The following is a 23,229-nucleotide window of genomic DNA, read 5'->3' as shown; positions in this document are numbered from 1 at the left end:
TGACGATCTTGAGATCGTGGCTTCTAAGTAGTGACGACCTAGCGATACTCTTGGACTTGGTAAGGCTCTGGAGTTTGGAGAGGGAAGAAGGGGTTACGAGGCAGGAGGTCATCAAAGGTGGTGGCATCAACTGCCTTGAAGGCTTCTTTATTCAGGATCTGAAGACCTGTTTCCTTCTTAACTCTGTGATGGCTGTGGACTTCACTCCAGAACAGAGCCTGAGACCTAGACTACCCTGCATTCTTTAAAGACACAAGAGCCGTGTCTATGAGCTGGAACAGGGACTGGGGTCCTAGGACGAAAGGCACGCTTGGTGGTTTCCTTTGAGGTTGGAGGCCTCTATCTAACATCAGGTTGTCGCCCCGAGTTCTTTTGTGGGGTGCACGTGCACGGCTGACCCAAGGCTGGCACAAGATGGTACTTTTAGGGAAGACCTTTGAGTACCAGTGCTTGAGGTGTTTGCCTTGTGTTGGGAGAGCGATAGAGGAAGGAGCTGATTCATGACTCCGTCTGAGTTGAGGTTGGGAAGGAACCGGTCAATATGGTGCATGTGCACCTCTAGAGTTAGTCATCTGAGTGACCTAGGATCGACCCAGGCTCTGTCAATGAGTCCGACCCGAGGAGGTTGAGACCCACGAGTTTGTGTTGGTGAGGGGTGAGGCAAAAGCCCACCTCTCACAGGGTGAAGTTGTGTGTGCTAGGAAGGAGGACAGAGTGGTCGACCCTCATGTGCTCGAGGTGGCGTAGCGCTAGCACTGCCCCGGGTTGTTGAAAGCAAATGCATGGAGCATGCATGGTTTTTCCCGAGAATGCTTAGCCCTTAATGCGAGCTCAAGCAACGTGAGGGTTGTCCCAAGGTGCGGCTCGAATGGATGAACCATGAGCCCTTGAGTGTGTGCGAGGGGTGGTGATCTCAGGACCTTTGCCTCTATGTGCCGAGTCTCTAGGTGTGGAGGTTCGAGGTGATGAAGTAGCATAAGGGCAAACCTCAGGAGCGACGACAACTTGCTTATCTTTCGCGAGAGTGATGGGGGCGGCATTTCGGCGTGCCTCAGCAATATGACTGGCAGTAGATTACCAGTAGCAAGGTGCACGACAACAGGTGTGCTACCCATGCAAGGGGACTTGGTGGAGAATCTACCAGGGCGGGAAAGCAGGGAGGCAGGGATCTATAAGTCCCCTCTCGCACCGATCTAGGTGATAACTTGGGAGCCGAACCGTGAGTCCCGACTCAGGAGGAGGGTGGGGAAGGATGCTTGAGTAGCTGGCTTCCCAAGAAAAGCCACGAGTTCGGGGATAAGGAAATCCCCGACCCAGATAAATGGGTTGAACAACCCAGATGCCATAGAAATAAGTGTAGAAAGTAAAAGAGGATATTGGTCAAACAAGAGCAAACCGACTAATGGGGTAATAAATCCCCAGTGGAGTCGTCAAGTTAGTTAGGTACCTCAATCTCGTCTTCCGGATTTAGAGGATCTGACGGCATGTACCTCAGGTTTCTGGTGAACCTGAGGTTTGAGATCATTCTCTCAAAACCTTGCTCGAGAGCAAGGGCAGGTATACGAACCGATGAGAGAGGAATTTTAAGTGGGTTTGGGACTTACTCGGGCTGGCTCACATGGGCACCAGCTTAGATCACGAAGAAAGCTCTCCAGCGGCTTTAGTTGGATCGAAATTGCCTCCATTGACTTGCAATCCTCTTGTTTTCTACACAACACCTCTATAGTTAATTTGTAAGAAAAACAGGTTAAGAAGACCCACCCTTGTCTTAGGGTAATGTCCGTTCGATGAAACATAAATTTTTAGATAAAGATAGAAAAGAGAAGAAAAACTCGACGGAGAGGCGAAGTTAGCATGACATCCTGACAATTATCAACTAGGAGTGGTAGCAAGATGGGCATGGTCCTCAGGACCAGCACAACGGTAATACTACTCAAAACGGAGTCCGAGATGGTGGTGCTAAGCTAGATCTACCATTAGTCAAGTTAGAAAAGAAAAGGATGAAGAGATGAGAGAGAGATGAAAAGAGGGAGGAAGAATCCAGAATGCAATGAGCATCATCGTTGGCAGCACGAGGAGGCAACATGTCCCTAGCGAACAGTGATGGCTCCTAACGAGGCGCACAACGATAACTTCTCATAGGTCTCGCGGCTATTACTTCTCATAGGGTGCACGATGATGAGAACAGGGAAGGGCAAAAGAAGCCAGTACGCGGCGAAGAGTATTGCCTCGACCCTTTGTGGATGGTGACGGGTATTGTCCATCTGCAACGGTCATGCGATAGAGTGAAGCCCCTATAGGTGGCGATAAGCTTCGTTACTTATGTTCTTAGCTGAGGCGGTTAGGATACGTCTGTAGACAGCTATGAGTAGTGCCATCTGTAGGCCTCGTGAAAGCGATAGAACAAAGGGAGAAAGATACGCACGCATGGAATTGCCATCACCATGCGCGACCTGTGAGGCTACCAGAGAGGCATGCACAGCACTGCCACTGCCGTGCATGGCCTCTAAGGAGAGCTCTAATGGGGAAGAAGAAGAAGAAAGAGAAGAAGAGAGAAAAGAGGAGAGAGAGAAGAAAAGAAAAGGAAGAGAGAGAATGTTTACCTCGAACCTAGGGGTACCGATCAAAAATTTCTATCACCTCACTCCCTCTCTCAAGCGTGACATAATAGTGGGAAGAAAGAGAATTATATTCAGTAAAATCTCTCGCATTTGCAAGGATATTGATCCAGTGTGTGTTTTTTGGCGTACAATGTTGATACATATATAGAGAATTTACCCCAAATATGGGTGGATGATCCAAAGTAACCCTAATTGCTGTACATTAAGATTAAATTGAATTAGAATAAATTTGAAAATAGGGTGAAAACTGATAGATTTGACCCTTCCTAACCATTTGTGGAATTCTAGAACAGTCTTTGTGTTGCCCTAGAACTTGTGTGACCTTGCATAGATGATCCGGGGTCGTTCTTATGTCCGGTTGATAATAAGATGATTGTTTTCTTATAGGGCTTGGCATGGAAATCGATTTGATACCAACTTCGAACCATGGATCATGTTTTTAGTGCATGATCATATGACTTGAAATTTGAGTGGATCTTGAAACTTAGGGTCGATAGTGTACTCGTTCCTTGATGTTTTTCGATGATTTCTTTGCTGAACTACACTGAGCATGCCGTTATGATCGCGGGCAACAAACGTAGCACGATTCTGTGCCTAACCAATGATTTCACAACTTTAGAATTTTGGCTGAAATCTGGAATTTCGGGGACGAAATTTGCAGTTGCTTCGTCTGCTTTGTGTGTAGAATCCAATTGTTCATCATGTACGCGGTTGGGGTCAGTGATAGCCCAAGACCTTATGCCCGCAATGGAATTGGTCTCGCATTGATCGGGCCTGCGAGCAGCGTGATCCGGCTGCTTGAGTGAGACACGACGCTGCTGAATTTCCTGCGCTTTCTTCACGGATCAGCAACTTCTCTCTAGCATTTCTTCGCGCTCGGTTGTTGTCATGGGGCGTGCCATATATCGAATCGCTCGTCTTGACTAGATGAACATGCTCATCGAATTTGAATGCGATTCGACTTGAGATGGGTGAGATATGAGCATCGAAATTCACTTGTCGTGACTGTCCCTTCGATGGCGTGGAGTTCCACGGTGGCCGCATGGGAATAGCGTGCGGCCCCTCCCTTTTCACTCTTTTACCTATAACTTCTTCATGGATTGCCTGTTCGAGCTGAAATTTGACCCATAGGGGTTTTCAATTGTGCTGGTTCTAATGAAGATTGTCCCATAGTAAATTGAGACACCGAAAATGTAGCTCTAGTTATAGGGTCCATTTCAGGGTGCTAGAGGCCGAGAACTTTTTCTCAATCTACACTGCCTTAGACATGTCGAAATACGACGAAACTTGGCAGAAACGTTTAAGAGACCTCATGAAGATCTTGGCCAGTTCTGGGGCTATTATGAGACTGTCAAAATTTCCACTATTTGCTAGGCCCCATGTTGATGAAAAATACCTTCCAACAAGCATGTGTTACAGACTTCAAAGGAAACTGGGATGATCATTTACCTTTAATAGAATTTGCATACAACAACAGTTTCCAGGCCAGTATTCAAATGACACCTTTTGAAGCTTTATATGGGAGAAAGTGCAGATCACCATTGTATTGGAATGAAGTAGGCGAAAGGAAACTTTTAGTGTCAAAAATTGTTCAAGTAACATTAGAGAAGATCGCCCTAATTTGAGAAAGGATTAAAACAACTCAGAGTCGAGTCGATAATCGCCGAAGGGACCTTGAATTTGAAGTAGGTGATTGGGTACTCTTGAAAGTGTCACCAACAAAGAGAATTATGAATTTCCACAAGAAAGGGAAGCTAAGTCGCGATTCATCGGACCCTTTGAAATTTTAGAAAGAATCAGAGTTGCAGCATATCGAATGGCCTTACCGCTCGAGTTGGCTAATATTCATTATGTTTTCCATATATCATTATTAAGGAAGTATCAACCCGATCCATCCCACATCTTGAAGTTTGAGCCTCTCCCAATCCGAGAAGACTTAAATTATGTTGAACAATCAATTGAGATACTGGATAGAAGGGTTCAAGTTTTACGGAACAAAGAGATTCCCTAGGTTCGGGTTTTATTGCAGTATCATTCGAGGGAAGAATCAACATGGGAGCGAGAGGAGAGATCCGGGATAAGTACCCCCATTTATTTTATTAACTGACATTTTAGGGACAAAATATTTTCTAAGGGGGGGATGATGGAAGGACCAAAGTTTTCCCAGCTGTAGAAACACAAACGGTGGTAGAAGTCTGTTGAAAAGTGTAGCACCGACTTTGTAGTTTCGCCTGTGTAGCACCGACTGTGTAGTGCCACCTGTGTAGCACCGGTTGTGTAGTGCCACTTGTGTAGCACCAGCTATGTAGTGCCGCCTGTGTAGCATCGACTGTGTAGTGCCGCCTATGTAGCGTCGGCTGTGTACTGCTGCCTGTGTAGCGCTGGCTATGTAGTGCTACTTATGTAGCGACTTCTGTATCACCGGCTGTGTAACACTGTGCGTCAGTGCCAGAGGAGGACGTTGCCACCACGGGTGTTGCCGAAGAAAAGAGAGAAGAGTGGGTTAGACCGTTGGGCCAATTGGTGTAGGATAGTCCATGAGGGACTACCTCTTCTTTTCCTCTTTTTCCCCTCTTTTTCTTTTCCTCTCCAAGTGGCATCCTTTGCTTGCGACCTCACCCTCTTCTCATGTCACTTGGAGGTGGCTTGTTGCCTCCTCTCCTCCCTTCTCTCACTACCCATTTAGCCACCCCAGTCCTCATCTCTCACTCTTTCCCTCTCATTCTCACGCCCCTCCACTCCTTCGCATCTCTCTCTCTCTCTAAGGCAAAGTGAAGAACTAAGAAGGAGCTCCCCTTTAGCTCACTATTAGAACTGACACTTTAAGAGTTGAAGAAGCTTGTGGAAGAACGTTTTGGAGCCACAATACACCCTAGGTAAGTGGATTTCTACCTTGTAGGCCTCTGTGTCTAAGGTTGACTGTGATTTAAGAATGTGTTTGTACATCCTATTAATAGTATGAATGATGTTATGTTCATTGTTATGTTGTGAATTTTTCCAGCCGTGTGACTTGCAATTGCATGACCAATGACGTTCAAAATATATCTTGTGTTTCATAGAAAGTCTATAACTTTGTGTTCTTAGGTATCCGTTTGAAAGTGGATGGGTTATGGGCAATTTGGGTATCATATTAAGTAGTATTGTGTCTATGCTATAAAATTCCAGGAAGTTTTCATGTTTTTTCAATCCACTTTTGCTATACTAAACGAGGTCCAACTGGCCTCAAACCACTGCTATTAGAAATATTTCTGAGTCTATTTCAATATTCATGTTCACATCTTGTTCTGATTCTTTATGTATGTAAAGCTTTACTTCAAAACATGTCAGTAGGTCACTGTGGAATGTTTTTGGTAAAAAAGTAGAACTGATGTCTCTGATGTCACAAACTTTGACCAACCAAATGAGGTCTGTTTTCTTCGAAACTACCACTATTTGAAAGATTTATGACTAATCTTAAAACCACATCTTTATCACTTACTAGAATTCTGCCTAATTTGAGAGTTAGACGATTAATTGCAACAGTATCTCACGGTAAATAGTTCTACAAAAGCTCAGAACTGATGCCTCTATTGCCATAAGTTTTGACTGACCAAAAAGAATTTGTTTTCTTTCAAACCACCACCTCTTAAAATATCTCTGCATGTGCTTGGAATCACATACTAACCATATTTCGAAATTCCTTTTGATTTGGGAGATATTAAACTATGTTTAAAGATATGTCACTGCCTTCACTGCACAACAGATTTCATATGAAATGTCTTTATTCTTTTGAAATTTTGAGGGGAAAACAAGATCCAATTGATTTCAATCCACCCCCATTTGAAATACAGGTGTGTCTACTATAAAATTTGTTTTTGGAACCGTCTTCAAATTCCAAATGAATCAAAAGTTATGACCCTATTTACGACTAGATGTCACGGCTTGAAATTCTAGATGTAACACTTATCCTGTGATATGGACACTGTTATTCTATGAATCTGATACTCTTATTATGTGATATGGACACTGTTATTCTGTGAATCTGATACAATTATTCTTTAATATGGACGCGATTATTCGGTGAATCTGATACTACTAAAGATGTGATGTTGTTACTGGCACTCCGTGAGACTGACACTGTCATCCCGTGATATTGATGCTATCATTCTATGATACTGATACTGCTATTCTGTGATATTAACACGGCCATTATGTGACGCTGGTACTGTTTGATTCTTCTATATGAATACTGTGATATATGCCATGAATGCTACGCAATGGGTCCTTCATTGGTAGTGGACTTTCTGATCATGCCATATAAATACTGATATCTGACTACTACGTAATGGGTCCTCCATTGATAGTGGATACTGTGATTCTGTTATATTGATACTGTTATACAAGCCATGATCACAATGCAATGGGTCCTCCATTGGTAGTGAATACTTTGACTCTGTTATATGAAACTGATATTTTGTGAAATGACCACTACACAATGGGTCGTCCATTGGTAGTTGGGTATACTTTACCTCAACTCCTATGATAGGAGTGGAGTCGAAATGTGACTGTATATAACTGGGAGGGTTGCACACCCCAAATTGTCATTGTCACTACGCATTGGGTCGTCCAATGGTAGTGTAACGCCCTCTCGCTTGAAGGCGTAAAGAGAGGGTCATGTCTTGCAAGACCTCAGCCTATCGAAAGCCCTAGAGCGTGTTAGCGATGTCTACATGAGTAAGGATATTACGAAGTGGAACCTCCACTTGTTATTATCCTCCCTCCTATATGAGGGTAGAAGTCTCAAGTTCAGGATTGGCTTAGCTTGACTGATGTGGCTTCTACTTCGGGAGTAAATAGATATGTTTTGCCTGTTTTATTTAATCGTTCTGTATGAACATTTAATTGTAACTGTGATTGCTATATAAAGAACAAGTGATATTCTGTAAACTGATTGTTATTCTATTTATATATCAAATGTATGTACCCTGATGTGAGATCTTATTCTGTGATGCCAGTATGATTTTGGATGAACCGTAGACAATGTTACTATGTATATGCATATAGGCAGGAATAAAAAGGTAGTGATCTACTTACTGGGCTTTGAGCTCATTCCGCCTACTTTCATCTGTGTAAAGTGATAGCATTTGACTGTGGGGGTCGAGCTGTAGAGTGGTGGTGGCAGGCGCAAGAAGTTTCAGATTTGTCAGGGTTCTGCTTAGTGGGTGTCTGACGGTGATGCCACTGTGTTGTTTTCATGCAATGTACTATAATGTCAGGCTTGTAAGCCTTGAACTATATTGTAAAGAATTTTGGAGTTGAATGAAACTTTAATGGTTTTAATTTATCACTTCTTAGTGCTTGATGGATGAGTTTTTATTTATTTATCCTCGTTTTCTTTGATTCTACACTCTAAACACATGTCGATGCCACTCTCACCTGAGTGACGTACGCGACCTCCAGTCGCGATCTTGCACTTTATCGCCCTCTGGTTTAGGACAGTAGGGGTCAGGGGACGGGGTCGTGACAGCAGAAAAAGAAGAGAAAGGGAGGTGGACATGAACGACTACCAAAGAAAGAAGGAGGAGGTGGACTCGAGGGTGCACAGGGAGCAGGTGGACATGTAGGGGATAAAAGGATAGGAAAAAAAGAGAAATTGTGGTCATGCTAGACCACAAGGAGGGAGAGGAGAAAGTTGTGGTCATGAGGGACCCCAAGGAAGAGGGACAAGGAAGGTCGCTGTCATGCGAGACCACAAGGGAAGCAAAGAGGGAAGAATAGAAGGAGAAAGAGTGAAACACAAACGACAATGGGGCTCCGCAGTCTGTGAAAGCGGCGAGAGAAAGAGAAGAGAGAGAAAGAGATTTACGTTAAGCCCAAGGGTACCGACCCAAAAATTTCTCTCTCCTAAAACGTGACTCAACGAGGAAGAAAGATCGAAATTTTATTAAGTAAAGTGGGGGGGGGCCTTGTACAATCATATCACGTGATATATAGACTTTTGCCCAAACAAGGATGGATTGATCAAAATTGACCCTAATTGTTGAAAATTAAAATTTAACTGAAGTAAAATAAAATCTAAAAATGGGGAAAATTGATGATTTTTCCCTTGTCCAACAATTCATGAATTTTCAAAACAGTCCCTACTGCTGCTCTAGAATGTGTGTAATCTTCCATGGCCGATTTGGGATTGCTTCGGTACCCGTTTCACCAAAAGATGATTACTTTCTCATCGAGCTCAACACCACGAATCGTGTTTTTAGGCCACAATCATGTGACTCGAAATTTGCACGAATCTTGGAAACTTCGGATCGATAGTGCACTCATTTCTTGATGTTTTTCTTTGGTTTCTACGCTGAATTACACTGAGCATGTCGTCACGAGTGCGTTGCAACATGCACAGCTTTATTTCGTGCCCGAATTATGATTTTTCACTTTTAGGATTTTGGCCAAAATCTGGAATCTGGCGACAAGAATTTTCAGCAACTTTATCGGCTTCGCAGGTGCAATTTGACTGTTCACCATGTGTGGGGTTCGGACGTGACATAGCCCTAAACCTTATGCACTAGATGGAACTGGTCTCGCGTCAATCTGATGCACGAGCGCTATGATTTTTGCTGCTCGAGCGAGGCGTGTCGCTGTTGAATTTTTTGCAACTGTCTTCACGAATCACCAACTTCTCTCGAGTTTTCTCTCCCTGCTCGGGCATCGTCACGGGGCGTGCCATATATCAAAAAGCTCGTCTTGAAGAGATGAACAAGCTTGCAAAATTTGAGTACGATCCGTCTCGGAACGAGAGAGATATGACTCCCAAAAATCAGTGCTCAAAACTGTCAAAATAGTCGCCATTAATGGTGAGTTGGTGCAGGAACGGCGCACAGGAATAGTGTGTGGCCTACCTCTTTTCAGTATTTTACCCATAACTTTGTCATGGAACGCTCGATTAAGCCGAAACTTGATCCATACGAGTTTTCGACCATGCCGAACCTAATGGAGGTGGTCTCGCAGCTGTTTGATGTACCGAAAATAGATTTCTAGTTTTGGGGTCTATTTCAGGGTGCTAGAAGCTGAGTTTTTTGAAATTGTTTCTTTGTTTACACTGCCTTAGATATGTCAGAAAGCGACGAAACTTGGCTGGTGACCATTTGAAGTGCTTAGGAAGATTTCCACCTCATTTTGGGGATATTATGAGACTATCAAGAGTTCCATTGTTTGCCAAGGCTTTATTGACTGACTTCCTCTTTATTCCTCATTGAGGACCCAAGGTGCTAAAAAATGTGTTCAAAGAGCTTGCCCCGTCGATTGTTGTGCTTTGAGAGAAGTGAGAAGGACAACATTCAAAAAATTCCTCTGTTTTTTACTTTTTTCTTCCTAGCCACAAGACCACGTGAACAACGGGGAGATATCCGCGCAATGTTGTAACCATAATGCTCAGACGTTTGGATGCATTGTGCAGGTCCATCTGTGGAGAATTTTGGGCGAGAAGAGACGCTTGAGGGGTCCTATCAAATTCCTCACCCTCATGTGGACTATTTTGGAGGGATTAGTATTTTAAGTCCTCACCCTGTCGGACGATACCTAACATCCTTATGATAATGACTAGACTACGTTGTCACCCAACATCAAAGAAGGGATGATGACTGGAGTACGTTGTCACCGAACCTTGAAGAAGGGATGATGACTAGGCTACGCTGTCATCGAACCTTGAAGAAGGGATGATGACTAGGCTACGTTGTCACCCAGCCTTGAAGAAGGGATGATGACTGGGCTATGTTGTGTCCTAGCCTTGAAGAAGGGATGATGATTGGGCTATGTTGTCACCCAGCCTTGAAAAAGGGAGAAAGAGACCAAGGAGAACAAAAGAGAGAGAGAGATGAAGAGAAGAAAGGTAAGAGATGTAGGGACACTTACAGTGCTGTCACCACTGCACATGTCAGGTGAGAGAATAGGAGAAGAAGAAAGAAAGAGAAGCATGCACAATACTATCGATGTCGTACATGTGAGAAGAAGAAAGAAAAGAGAGAAAGAAGGGCATGTACGACATTGCCACTACCACACATGTCAAGAGAGAGAAGAGAAGAGAGAGAGAAAGATGTTGAGGGATGATTTTAACGTCTACACCATGTTGAACGTCTCGACAGTGTTGTTGGCAGCTAAACCAAGTTTGTAGGGTGCCTGGTATGACAATTTCTTTCCTGTTGTGGATATTGAGGGATGATTTTAATGTCTACACCCTTTTAGACGATGTTTGTGATGATGAAGGGAGTGCTGGCTGAAGCCGCCTGTAGGAGCAGGCGTTGTATCAACCTGCTTTTTTGGTCCAAGTGCCCTTTGCGAGTTTTCACTTGAACTAGGAAAGTGGTGCCATAGAGATTGTTTTCACCAACCTCCTTTTATTCGGGGCTCTTTTACCCATCATCATATGACCATGTCCACCCTAATCTTTCGGTTTTACTCACAGTTCCCTTTCCTATTTTCACCATGCCCAGATTTTTATTCACAAAACTTTTTTATTCATGGTTCATGACCATGCCCATCCTTCATTTTTACTCATAGCGTTACCTTGTTAGGGTATACACCATGCCCGTTATTCGTTTCTCTTTTTTTTTGTGAGGGCGTCTTTAGGGTCATGCCTCTGGGACCTGTGCAAAGCAGTTTAACATCACGCGACTAGGACGTGCATTATAGTTTTAAGGTCATATAGCTTGGATCGTGGCTATGCAGTTTAAAGTCATGAAGCTAGGACCATGCATTTTAAGGTCGTGCAACTAGACCTCCGCTACACTTTAAGGTCATATAGTTTGGACCATGCAGTATAGGGTCGCGCATCTAAACCATTATGTGGGTCGCCACGTAGGTGGAGCTCCATAGGGAATAGGTTTGTAGATGGCAATCCGACTCCCTGGGGATAAAATAGTTAAGGCCATACACAAGCAGAGGGCTCAGATGGAGATGGTGGACTAACAAGAGATGGTAAACGGAAGCGGACTTCACTAGGGATTAGGGGGAAGTAGGACTTCTTGGGGATGAAAGGCAGTGGCATGCATGTAGCTCTGCTGGGGATAATTATGGGACATGAGCGACGACGACATGCTCGACAGTAGGGGAGCACGTCTTGTGAACGCGCACGAGAATAACATGCTCGGTGATGATGCACGGACAACGATAGCATGCTCGGTGATGAAGCACGATAGTGACATGCTTAGCGGTAGCATGCACGGAGGTGAGGCATGCATGATGGTGGAGCATGTGTGGAAGTTAGGAAGGAGCATGCACGACAGTAAGAAACACACATAGCGATTGAGGGGACGTATGTGTGAGAGATGTGTGCAAGTGGCAGATTGCAAAGGAGCTCGGGCTGGGGCTTAGGAGCTACTACCCCGATCAACCTGGCCTAATGGGGAAAGGCCTTTTAAGGTCTTGTGCCCCGAACAGACCTCCAAGGGGTGCTTCGTAGAAGCGAGTGCATGACTTGCATGCTTTGCTTTGAAGCCTCACAGTCAAAACTGAAGTACACCTTGATTAGGGAAGATACCTCGGAGAGGTGGTGTCCTTTCACCGAGGGCTTGTGAAGAAGGATGTAATAGGGGATGTGTAGGAGGGTGTCATGCGGTAACCTCATGAAAACATGTAGGAAGAAGAAGCAGTTTATAGTCACGTGAATGGACTATATGTCGTGTAGTTTTAACGTCTTGCTGCAGGGACGTTTAACATTTTTACTGGTGACGACTCGTAGGGGAGGATCAACATGCCTATCATTTGGGAGTGAGTGCCTCGAAGGGTTTCACCACACCCCCTTTATTTTGACAATCTTGCCCATAGTTCCCTTGTGGGTTTTCACTATGCTCGTCTTTTTTCTTTTTGACATATTTTTCCCATGGTGGCCTTTTGGGGTACACACCATGTTCGTCATTCATTTTTTTTTGACATTTTTTTCCAAGAGGGTTTTCTTCATGTCCGTCATCTTTTTTTTTTTTTTTTTTTTTTAACGGAAGTGTGTTTAAGATCATGCCACCATGACTATCAATTTGGCGTGTTTTAAGGTCATCCACCTAGATCTGACGGCATGTTAAAGGTCTTGTCTCTGAGACCGTATGTTGTGCAGTTTAACATCATGCCACTAGGACGTGTGCTATAGTTTAAGGTTGTATAGCTTGAACCATGGCTATGTTGTTTAGGGTCTTGTAGCTCGGACGGTGTGTGGCACAAGAACACACTTAGAATCGGACCCCAAGTTCAAATTTCCCATGTTTATGCGATAGTAGATGATGTCTTCGATGGTATGACACTCCTCAATCCCGTGACCAAGCATCCTATGATATTGGTAATAATTGGGCTCGTCATCCCTCCCGACTTCATTCGGTCTTTTTACCTTAGGTAGCTTGATCTTCTCTTTAGATAAGAGATTTTAAGTAATTTGGGGATCATACAATTGTCAAAGGAATAACTCCTATGTCGGCTTCTGCTTGGGAAATGCTTGATTTTGTTCTTGAGGAAATTAAGTCTTTGATCTCCTTGTGGCAATAAAGGCTAATCAACATAAGCTGGGGGAGGTTTCTGATAGTGAATCGGATTTCCTGTCACTGAGGCATCTCATATTTTTCATGCTTTGGCCACCATGCCTTTTATTAGGCCTCCGTTCCCAATCCGGAGAAAATATGGTGAAGGGACTGGCAGTGAGGGAGGTGAAGGTGGAATAGTTCATCATCTAATGGCCCTGTTTCGATGTCCAGGAGCAGTGCTTGAGAGACAGTAAATAGGTCTTGGTGCATCGAGGGGGTATGCTCAAACATATGAGACTTCAGTACCGCTTGATGTAAGGTTTCTATCATTTCATCTTTCGACCTCATCGCGACCTGTAACTACCTTAACGTGACCTTAAGCTGAGCAATCTCATCTTCATAAGCTTTTGGTACTTCATTGATCATGTCGGTTTCGACACTAGCTATACTTGAGGGCTCCTTACAATTAAGAGAGAAGCTGGACCTCTCATAGGGTGGCAAGTCTTCATCATCATCCTCGAGAGGATACATGCAGCATTCATGATAGGAGGAAAGCAGACGATTGGCTTTCCAAGGAATCGTGACATTCTCAGAGCATAGACGGGCCACTTGAGCAAACTTATCATCAGGGGACGCGAAGCTCGTTTCATCTTGTACTGGGGAGCAGCCTTCCTTGGACGAGAGTGACGCATTCTCATCAGAGGTAAGAATGTCTGGGGGGAAGCAAGCAAGGGAAGTAGCATCATTAGGATCAATGAGAGTAGATGGTTGTTCATCACGTGTCCAAGATTCAGTGATGAATCCCTGGAAAGACAAAAGGAAAGTTGACAGTGGCAGAGTCCCCTTCTTGTTATGAAGGTCGATCTCGACAATGGGTTTCTCAAGCCCTTGCAATGGCTCAATAGTATCAGTTTTCTCTTCAACTTCCTCATGGGGAGCCGGGATGTCAAGGCGGACTTTAAAGGAGATGATGGATCATTCTCTTGCATTATCGGAAGGGAACCTGTCTCTTCATGGATCAAACTCTCCATTTTCCCTCGGTGGGTTCGGCTTCCATTTCACTTGAGGAACTAGGGCTGCCTCGGAGTGGTGCCTACGAGCTTTAAAGGAGTCTAAGGGAAATTAATTCAGACCCATAAGCTGCCCTGAGCTCAGTCTGCTCGAAGAAGCCATTTCTCTCGGTGCCCTGAGCCAAAATGGGTTCGGGTCTTTGATCGGGTGATGGCGCCATTGACTCAGGATTGATGGGGTTACTAGGGTTACTGGGGTTTGATTGGCGTTTTTTCCCATTCGTAGATTCGTCTTTGCCAAGAGTGGGACTTTGATCATCATAGATAACTGGCTTCATCATGTCTCGAGTAACCATTTTGGTGTTCTCCTCATTTGATGTTTTCTCAACATCATCCGCATCAAGGGGAGTTAGGGGAAAGAAAGGGCTCTCATCTTCAGTAGAGAAGTCTTCCATGGTGTCTTCTTATTCACCTTCAGAACTAGGGGAAAATTTGGATCTGTGCATGTGTGCACGTTGCATAGGTGTGCTTTGGGCGGGCGGGGAGATTGGCGTGTGTGCGCCCTCTCCAGAAGGACTTCGGGTAACCTAGTGGTCAACCTGGCTCGAGTAGCATGCCTGACCTTAAGAGGCCTAGTGCCATGAGCAAGTGTTTGTGATAGAATGGCCGTGTGACCATCCCTCATAGAGTGAATATGCATGTGCTGGGAAGGGGGACTAGGAGGTTCCCCTTCGTGTACTCTGGCAAGCGCAGCAACAAGGCTACCCCATACAGTGCAGTGCATATGCAAGGGGTGTGCAGGACTGGGTCCAAGAAGAGCCGAGCCCTGACAGTGTTCCTAGGTAACCTGAGGGCTGCCTCGAGGATGTGCAGGGCCAAGTCTAAGAATACCCGAACCCTGACAGTGTCCCGAGGTAACCTGAGGGTTGCCCCAAATGTTGCAGTGTATGTGCGAAGGATGTGCAAGGCCAAGTCCAAGTAGACTTGAACCCTGACAGTATTCCAAGGTAACTTGAGGGTTCCCCCGAGTGTGCGCAGGGCCATGTCCAAGAAGACCCGAACCCTGACATTGTCCCGAGGTAACTTGAGGGTACCCTCGAGTGGTGCAGTGTGCATGCAAAAGAGGTGCAGGGTTTGGTTCAAGAAGACCTGAACCCTGACAGTGTCTTGAGGTAACCTGAGGGTTGCCCCAATTGGTGGAGTGTGCATGCAAAAGAGGTGCAGGGCCAAGTCTAAGAAGACCTGAACCCTGATAGTGTCCCGAGGTAAGCTGAGCCCCGAGGTATAGCTAGAATGGGTAGTCCACTAGCTTTGGTGGGTGCGTGTGAGGCGGTGGCTTCTGAGCCACTTCCTTCTGGTGTCGAGCATCTTGTTACAGAGGCCCGCAGTTATAGAGAATGAGGGGTAGGCTCGTAGCGACCTGCAGGAGCAATGACAGATGAACTATCAGTCGTGGGAGAGGGGGGGCGGCCTCCGAGCTGCCTCGAGCATTGGGATCGACAAGTGAGTTGGCAGTAGTAGGGTGCATGTTGTGTGTGGTGGCATGTGCACCACCAATGTAAGGTGCGTTGGCGGAGGGTCCGTCAATGCATGGACGTAGGGAGTGAGGGATTTGTTGGTCCATCCTCGCCTCTATCCTGGTGAAGACCTGGGAGCATGACACAAGGTCAATGCTCAGGAGAAAGGTCGGGAATGAGGTTCGTGGAACCTATTCCCAATGAAGACTCATGAGTATGGGGATTACGAAAATCCCCTGACTCGAATGACGGGGTTAAGCAACCTTGAAGATAGATGTGTGTATAATGAGCAAGAATAAAGAGAAAGGAAGGTCAACTAAGAACGATCCAACAATGGGGAAGCATGTCCCCAGTGGAGTCGCCAAGCTGGTTAGGTGCCTTGATCTCGCCCTCTGAGTCACGTTGACCTGGTGGCATGATTCCAAGTGTGAGATGGACTCGGGACCTGAGATCACTCTCTCAGGAACCGCGTAAAGAAGACATGGGTAGAAATACCAACCGATGAGAGAGGAATTAAGGTCGTGAGGTGGGACTTACCTCACGTGAGTCCTTGACACCCTCGGACTGGAATGCCGCTGGCCTGTGGCTGGTTCGGAATCTCCTCCCTTGATATGTTTCTTCTTTCTTGCAAACACACACATGCACATTAAAAGTATAGACAAGTAAGACATAAGTCCCCACCTTGTTATAGGGTGAGCGCACACGTGTATGTGTACTCAAGGAAGAAATGGAAAAATGACAACAAGAATCCATGTCAATTCGACAGCCTCACAGTGTCTTCTTGACAAGGGACTCTCGGTACAAATTTTTAATAAAGGATGAGAGAAGCAAAGAGATAAGAGAAATGAAGGTGAGAGAAGAAGTTTGACCGAGCGGCTAAGCTGGCACAGTGGCTAGGCTAGTACAGTGACTAATTTGACATGATAGGAAGATGGGCACGGTAACTCAAATCGGCACGGTGGCAATACTACTCGACAACAGAACCAACACCGACCAGCCTGGGACAATGGCTTGTCTTACGTAGCAGCAAGACGGGCACGGTAACTCAGACCGGCACAACGTCAATTCTGCTCGTCGACAGGACTGGCACGACGGTTAGTCTGACGCAACAGCTAGTCTAACGTGGCAGCAAGACGGGCACGGTAACTCAGACTGGCAAGACAGCAATACTGCTCGATGATGAGACAAGCACAATCACAAGACTCAGCCTGCCCTCTGGTCAAACAAGCAAGGAAGAGAAAGAGAAGAGATGAAGACTAGCGTAGCTCTTGCTAGGTCTTCCAAAAAAGACGAACGTGAGACTAAGTGTTGATGAAATAAGGATGATGGAAAATGAGGTGAAATAGAAATGAGAGAGATGAATTAAAATAAAATAAGATTAGAAGATGGAATGAAATAAAAATAAGGTGAATAAATGAAAATAAAATGATGTAAAGGAAAAAAAAAAAAAAGGGATAAAATAAAATGAAATAAAATAAGATGGGATAAATAAAATAAAAGAGGTAAATGAAATAAAATAAAAGAAATAATTAAAATGTAATGAGATAAAATAAGATAAGATAAAAAAATCAATAAAGTAAATAAAATAAAATTAGGATTGGGAAGAATAGGTTGAAGTGAATGAAATAAAAGAAATAGAATGAAGATAAACTAAGATAATGGATGAGGTTAACTAAATAAAATAACAATGAAAGAATGGTTTTAATTGATCAAGGGCGAAGGGCGTTTTATTACTAGCTATTGGGTATAGTGTGAATAGTGGGGGATAACGTCTAGATAATAAAAAAAGAGATTAGTTGAGAGAGAGGGAGAGAGGCTTGGGGTATCGAGTTTTTGAGTTTAGATAGAGAAAGAGAATTTTGAAGTGGAACAAAACGAAATGCGGTGGAAGAGAGTGAGGAACAAAATATAACGAAAAGAGTGATAAGTAGAAAAAAACGAAAACGAAAAGAAGGAATGGGGCTTTTTGCGCTTGGGTTTCTAGTAAGAGAAAGTGCAACGAGGGAATGGTGGAGTCGCAGAGGAACGTGGAGATGATGGTGAGGAAGAGAGGCCGAGAGCAGGGAGGGGATGTGATTGAGAGGGGCGGAAATTGGTGGCGGAGGTAGCTGCGTAATGGGCAGCAGTAGAGATGGCGGAGGAAGAGATACGAATGAGACGAGGGCAGCAGAGATGGCTAAGAGTGAGGTGGATGCAGTGTGAGAGGGGCGAAGCAACATAAGAGGTGGTTTGCCATTGTGTGAGCACGAGTGAAACTCACTGGAGAATGATGAATGGCAATGGAGGAAGATGGATTTATTCGGGAGGTGATCAAGGTGATGTGTATCACGACCCCGCCCCCGACCGCTCTACCCCTGATGGCGGAGGGTGACTGAGCAAGGGATCCTGATCCCAATCTAGCGTTTCTTACTCGGGTAAAAGCAGACTCAACGCCTTATTCTCGGTAATCAAGCAAACCAAAGAAAGTCGATGCTTACAAGCCTATAAATTTTAAACTTAGCAAATTCATTCATAAGAAAAGATGTTTCATTACATTACAACCCAAAAGTAGTACAACGGAGTTCAGAGCTTCAGGGCTCAGAGTTACATAGTTCAATGGAAATTGTACAAATAGGGCTGAGAGCCCAGCTACCTACAAGATTTAAAAATCCTTCTCAGAGTGGCCACTTTGATCTTTAGCTGCAACCCGCACTCCTAGCTTTGAACCTATCACCTTCAGTCTACAAGGAGGGAAAATAAGGGAATGAGTTTTGAAGCTCAGTAAACAGTGCAATAAATAATTTACTTGGTCATAATCAGTGGCAAAGCAATAGTCACATATGTTGGCCATCAGATTAGTACATCAATTATAAACAGGATCTCCAAGCAACAATGCATCAATTATGGACAATATTATACATCAATTAGAGACAATATCGTGTATCAATTATAGACAATATCATGCAGTCATTACAACTAAAGGAAATCACAATCACAATCCATTCATTACACACACTCACTCCCTAGTTCATCTACTCCTGCAGTAGAAGCCCTTTCCATCAGGCTAAGCCAATCCCATTGCTTAGAACCTCTACCATCTCATAAGAGGGAGAATAATGACAAGTGGGGTAATCTACTTTGTAATACCCTCAACTCATGCACATGATCCCCAGCGCTCATTGGGGGTTCGATAGGACCTTACCTTGCAAGGCATTTATCAATCACATATCTCATCTCATAAATCTCAAGGAGGGACCCTCTTTCCTCCCCTAACCTGTTCCTATCATTGTTCGTGTTAGGGGATATGATGGCATTACTTTCTCAGTGTCTCAATCTCCACTACCGATGGGTGTCCCATCGCGTAGTGGCCAGTATCAATAAAGCAGTGGCCAGTCTCATATCGATATAACAAAACAATACCCACTACCAATGGGTGTCCCATTGCATAGTGGTCACCATTAAGGCCTCTTCTCATGATCGAGCATTCAATTCATTCTTGCCAATTCAATGCTTTATTAGAAATGAATCACATTTTCATTATAACAATATGACATTTGGCACAAAGCACCCATCACATAGGCTATCACAGAGTACTTACACATGGATATCATTAACGTAATTTTTGCACTTATCATGAAACTTTCATCATGAGATTATCACATTTATATTGAACTTATCACTTTTCACATAGCATCATTTACATAACCTTATGGCATATGCATAACAATTATTCTATAACATTCACACTTATCATTTATCAAAGAAAATTCCATTGTTTTGATTAATAGCTAAATGAGAAAATTCAATGCCCCACTTACCAAGGATAATGGACCTCATTTATCACGTCAAAGATTTGGTTCCAAACATGCATAGTTGCTGAAAAACAGTGAGCAGGGACATGCTCACTCATTTTTTGGCATAACTCAAAATTTACAGGGAATTTCAAAAATCTCAAAACATGTAAATTTGAGCTCATTCATAGAACTTTCCAACGGGTTAATTTAAGGAAATTTGGAAGCAATTTGCTAGGGCAAGGCATAGCCCAAAACAGTTCATAGTTATTAGAATTTACAGCAAATGTGGGCAGTGACATGTCTCACACTTTAGGCCATATCATTCGATCCATACAACATTTTAACATGTCAAGAGAAGAAAACATAAATTAGACACGTATGTATTTTATTCAAGATCGATTTAGGCCCAATCGGGCACCGTTTGGTTAGCAAAGGCCTGGTCAAAAGCCCTCGCAGGTGCTGGAAAATTTCCTTTTCATAGTATTAATTTCCTACCACCATGATACACACCATTTTACAAGTCAAGTTAGTAATTTTGGCAAGGGGATTAATTTTATAATTTTCCAAGTTCATTGGCAATGGATGAATACTCTTTTTCATTTTCCATGCATTCTATGTTCATGCATCTTAATCTACCATTTTCCTATTCCTCATACTCCATCATTCCATGGAAGCCTTAAGGATGGCACAATACTAAATCCATGGTCACGACACTCCGAAGCCTCCATGAGTAGGTCACCTCTTGCTCCTGTCGACAGTCTCCCAACGGCGGCAGCACAAGGCTCACACTAAGCTATAGAGAGGGAAAGTTTGAGGGAAAGGGAAAGGGAAAAGGAAAGGTAGGGAAACGACGCTAAGGATGAGGAGATGCACGATTTATAGGTGCATGGGTAGGTGAGGCCAACTGTGGCTGACGTCGCGGAGTGGTTGAGAAAAGAGCTGTGGCTGGCGTCACTCTCACGGTGCTGATAGGTACGGCACGGTGCTGACACCATTGACGGCTGCACACTTGACCAACCACACACTGTGTTACTCTTGGTGGCGACACTCCTGATGGCATCACACTTGCGGTGATGCTCCAGACGGTAAGGCATTCGGCGATGCCCCAAGTCGATGCGTGGCATTGCTTAAACCGGCGATGCTTTAGTTTCTCTTTCTCTCCTCCCTCACGGCACTAGGCCTCCTCACGTGGCCAGCGCTATACTTCCTTCTACCGACAGCGGTGTGCAGATGACAGTACTCGATTTCATGTGCAGCGTCACTACGTCTCATGCACGGCATTGCTTCTCTTCACGCTCGGCGTTATATCTCCCCCCTTTCACGCGTGGCGGTGCCTCCATGTTTCATGGATGGCACTAGGCCAAATCACATGGACGACGCTATTCTTCGCCCTCAGTTCAGAGCGTTCGCTTCTGTCTCTTTCGACTTCCTTCTCTCTATTGTCACCAGTGATCAGGCTCAATTGAATTGTGGCCCTTACATCACTTGCTCCTTAAAATGGATTTTTTCCCAAAAATCATTAATCAAAGAGGTGGGGTTATTTTTCCCTAATTCCATCCTCTTGTTCCCACGTTGATTCTTCCCTTGTGTGATATTGCCATTGCACTTGTACCGTACCAGGGGAATTTCATTATTGTGCAACACCTGCACTCTTCGGTCCAATATCATAATGGGTCGTTCAATGTAGGTTAGGTCTTCCCAGAGTGGGATTGGCTTGTATTCTAAAACATGGGACGGGTCGGGTCGATACTTCCTTAGCAAGGATACATGGAAGACATTATGGATAATGGCCAATTCAGGTGGCAGGGCAAGTCGGTACGCCATGTTCCCAACTCTTTCCAGAATTTTGAAAGGCCCAATATACCGCTTACTCAAATTTCCCTTCTTGCTATATCTCATAATACCCTTGGTCGGTGATATCTTCAGGAAGACCTGATCACCTACTTCAAATTCGAGGTCTCTCCTGCGTTTATTCGCATAACTCTTTTGCCGACTTTGGGCTGTCGTGAGCCGCTCTCTAATTAAGGACGTCTTCTCAGAAGTTATCTAGACTACTTTGGGCCCCAGTAATTTCTTCTCATCCACCTTATCCCAGTAGATGGGCGATCTACACTTCCTCCCATATAGGGCCTCATACGGTGCCATCTGAATGCTGGCTTGGAAGCTATTGTTGTAGGCAAACTCAATCAGAGGCAGACGGTCCTCCCAACTTCCTTCAAAATCAGTGACGCATGCCCTTAGCATATCTTCTACTGTTTGAATGATTCTTTCTGATTGGCCATCTGTCTAGGGATGAAAGGAGGTGCTGAAGGTAAGTTCGGTAGCCAAAGTTTCATAATTTCTATGATGTACAACTGGGCCAACTTGTCCAATGTATAAGTCGTAGGAACCGGTAAGAAGTGAGCAGCCTTAGTTAGTTGATCCACCACGACCCAGATATTGTCATGTCATACACTCAATCTCGACAACCCGGAGAGAAAGTCCATTGCGATGTATTCCCATTTCCATTCAGCTATGGGCAAGGGTTGTAATAGTTCAGCAGATTTCTGATCTTCGGCTTTGACTTGTTGGCACGTTAGACATTTAGCTACAAACTACGCCACGTCTCTCTTCATGTTGCTCCACCAGAAGGCTCCTTTCAGATCCTGATACATCTTTGTTCCCTTAGGGTGTATTGTGTAGCAAGAGTGGTGTGCTTCCTTCATAATGGCCCTTTTTACTTTTTCATCATCGGGAACGCATATTCGGCCCCTAAACCTTAACATTTCATCACTGCCTATGGAGAAGCCGTTTTTCCCTCCTATCTTCAGTCCTTCGAGGATTTTCATCAGTTGGGGATCTTCTTTCTGAGCTGTTTGGACTTGTTGGAAGAGTTGGGGCTCCACCATAAGACATGACAGTCCTTCACTCTCTTTACCGAGAGGTTGAGATGTGTGCCACTCCACTACACCCTCCAACAACTTCATTTCTCGCACCATCAGTCGTGCTACCTAGACCATGGCTTTTTGACCTAAGGCATCAGCTACTATATTAGTCTTGCCTGGATGGTATTCAATTATGCAATCATAGTCATTCAGTAGATCCATCCATCTCCTTTGCTTCAGGTTCAACTCTTTTTAGGAAAAGAGGTACTTGAAGCTCTTGTGGTCTGTGAACACCTTAAACTGGGCTCCATAGAGGTAGTGCCTCCAAATTTTTAGTGTAAATACTACTGCCGTGTGTTCCAAATCGTGAGAGGGATAGTTCTGCTCATACAACTTTAATTGCTTGGAGGCATAAGCAATAACCTTACCTTTATGCATTAGTACACTCTCGAGCCCTTTATGGGATGGATCAGTATAAATCATGAAATCGTAATTTCCCTCGGGAAATGCCAGGATCGGAGTAGTCTCATTTTAAGTTCTTGGAAACTTTTCTCACTCTCTTCTGACCATATGAACTTTACGTTCTTCTGGGTCAACCGAGTTAAGGGAAGCTCTATGTTTTAGAATCCCTCCACAAAGCGCCTGTAGTATCTGGCGAGCCCCGAGAAACTACGAACTTCTGTCACATTTGCTGGTCGCACCCATTTAAGTATGGCTTCAACCTTGGATGGGTCGACTGTAATCCCATCCGTGAAAATAATGTGACCCAGGAAGGTTACGCTGGGAAGCCAAACCTCACTCTTACTTAATTTGGCATACAACCTTTTTGACTTTAAATTTGTAAAACAGATCTTAGATGCTATTCATGTAACTCCGATCTTTTAGTGTATACCAAAATATCATCAATAAAGACCACGACAAAATCATTTAGAAAAGGTCAGAATACCCTATTCATCAAATCCATGA

At 44.3% G+C, this 23,229-nt stretch overlaps 1 long non-coding RNA gene across 1 annotated transcript in view; it reads left to right on the top strand.

Annotated features, from left to right (window-relative positions):
* The window catches only part of LOC148781316 (uncharacterized), a 32,201-nt gene extending 24,257 nt beyond the window's left edge, over positions 1–7,944 (top strand). The window contains exon 2 of the long non-coding RNA XR_016058731.1: positions 7,616–7,944. This is a non-coding gene — a long non-coding RNA (uncharacterized LOC148781316). The remainder of the gene's footprint in view (positions 1–7,615) is intronic.
* The last annotated feature ends 15,285 nt before the right edge of the window (positions 7,945–23,229 follow it).

This window comes from Amborella trichopoda, chromosome 7, assembly GCF_054954075.1.
Source record: "Amborella trichopoda isolate Santa Cruz 75 chromosome 7, AtrichopodaSantaCruz75HAP2 v2.0, whole genome shotgun sequence".
Classification (NCBI taxonomy): Eukaryota; Viridiplantae; Streptophyta; class Magnoliopsida; order Amborellales; family Amborellaceae; genus Amborella; species Amborella trichopoda.
Note: the sequence above shows the minus strand (reverse complement) of the source record. Positions and strands in the feature narration are given on the sequence as shown.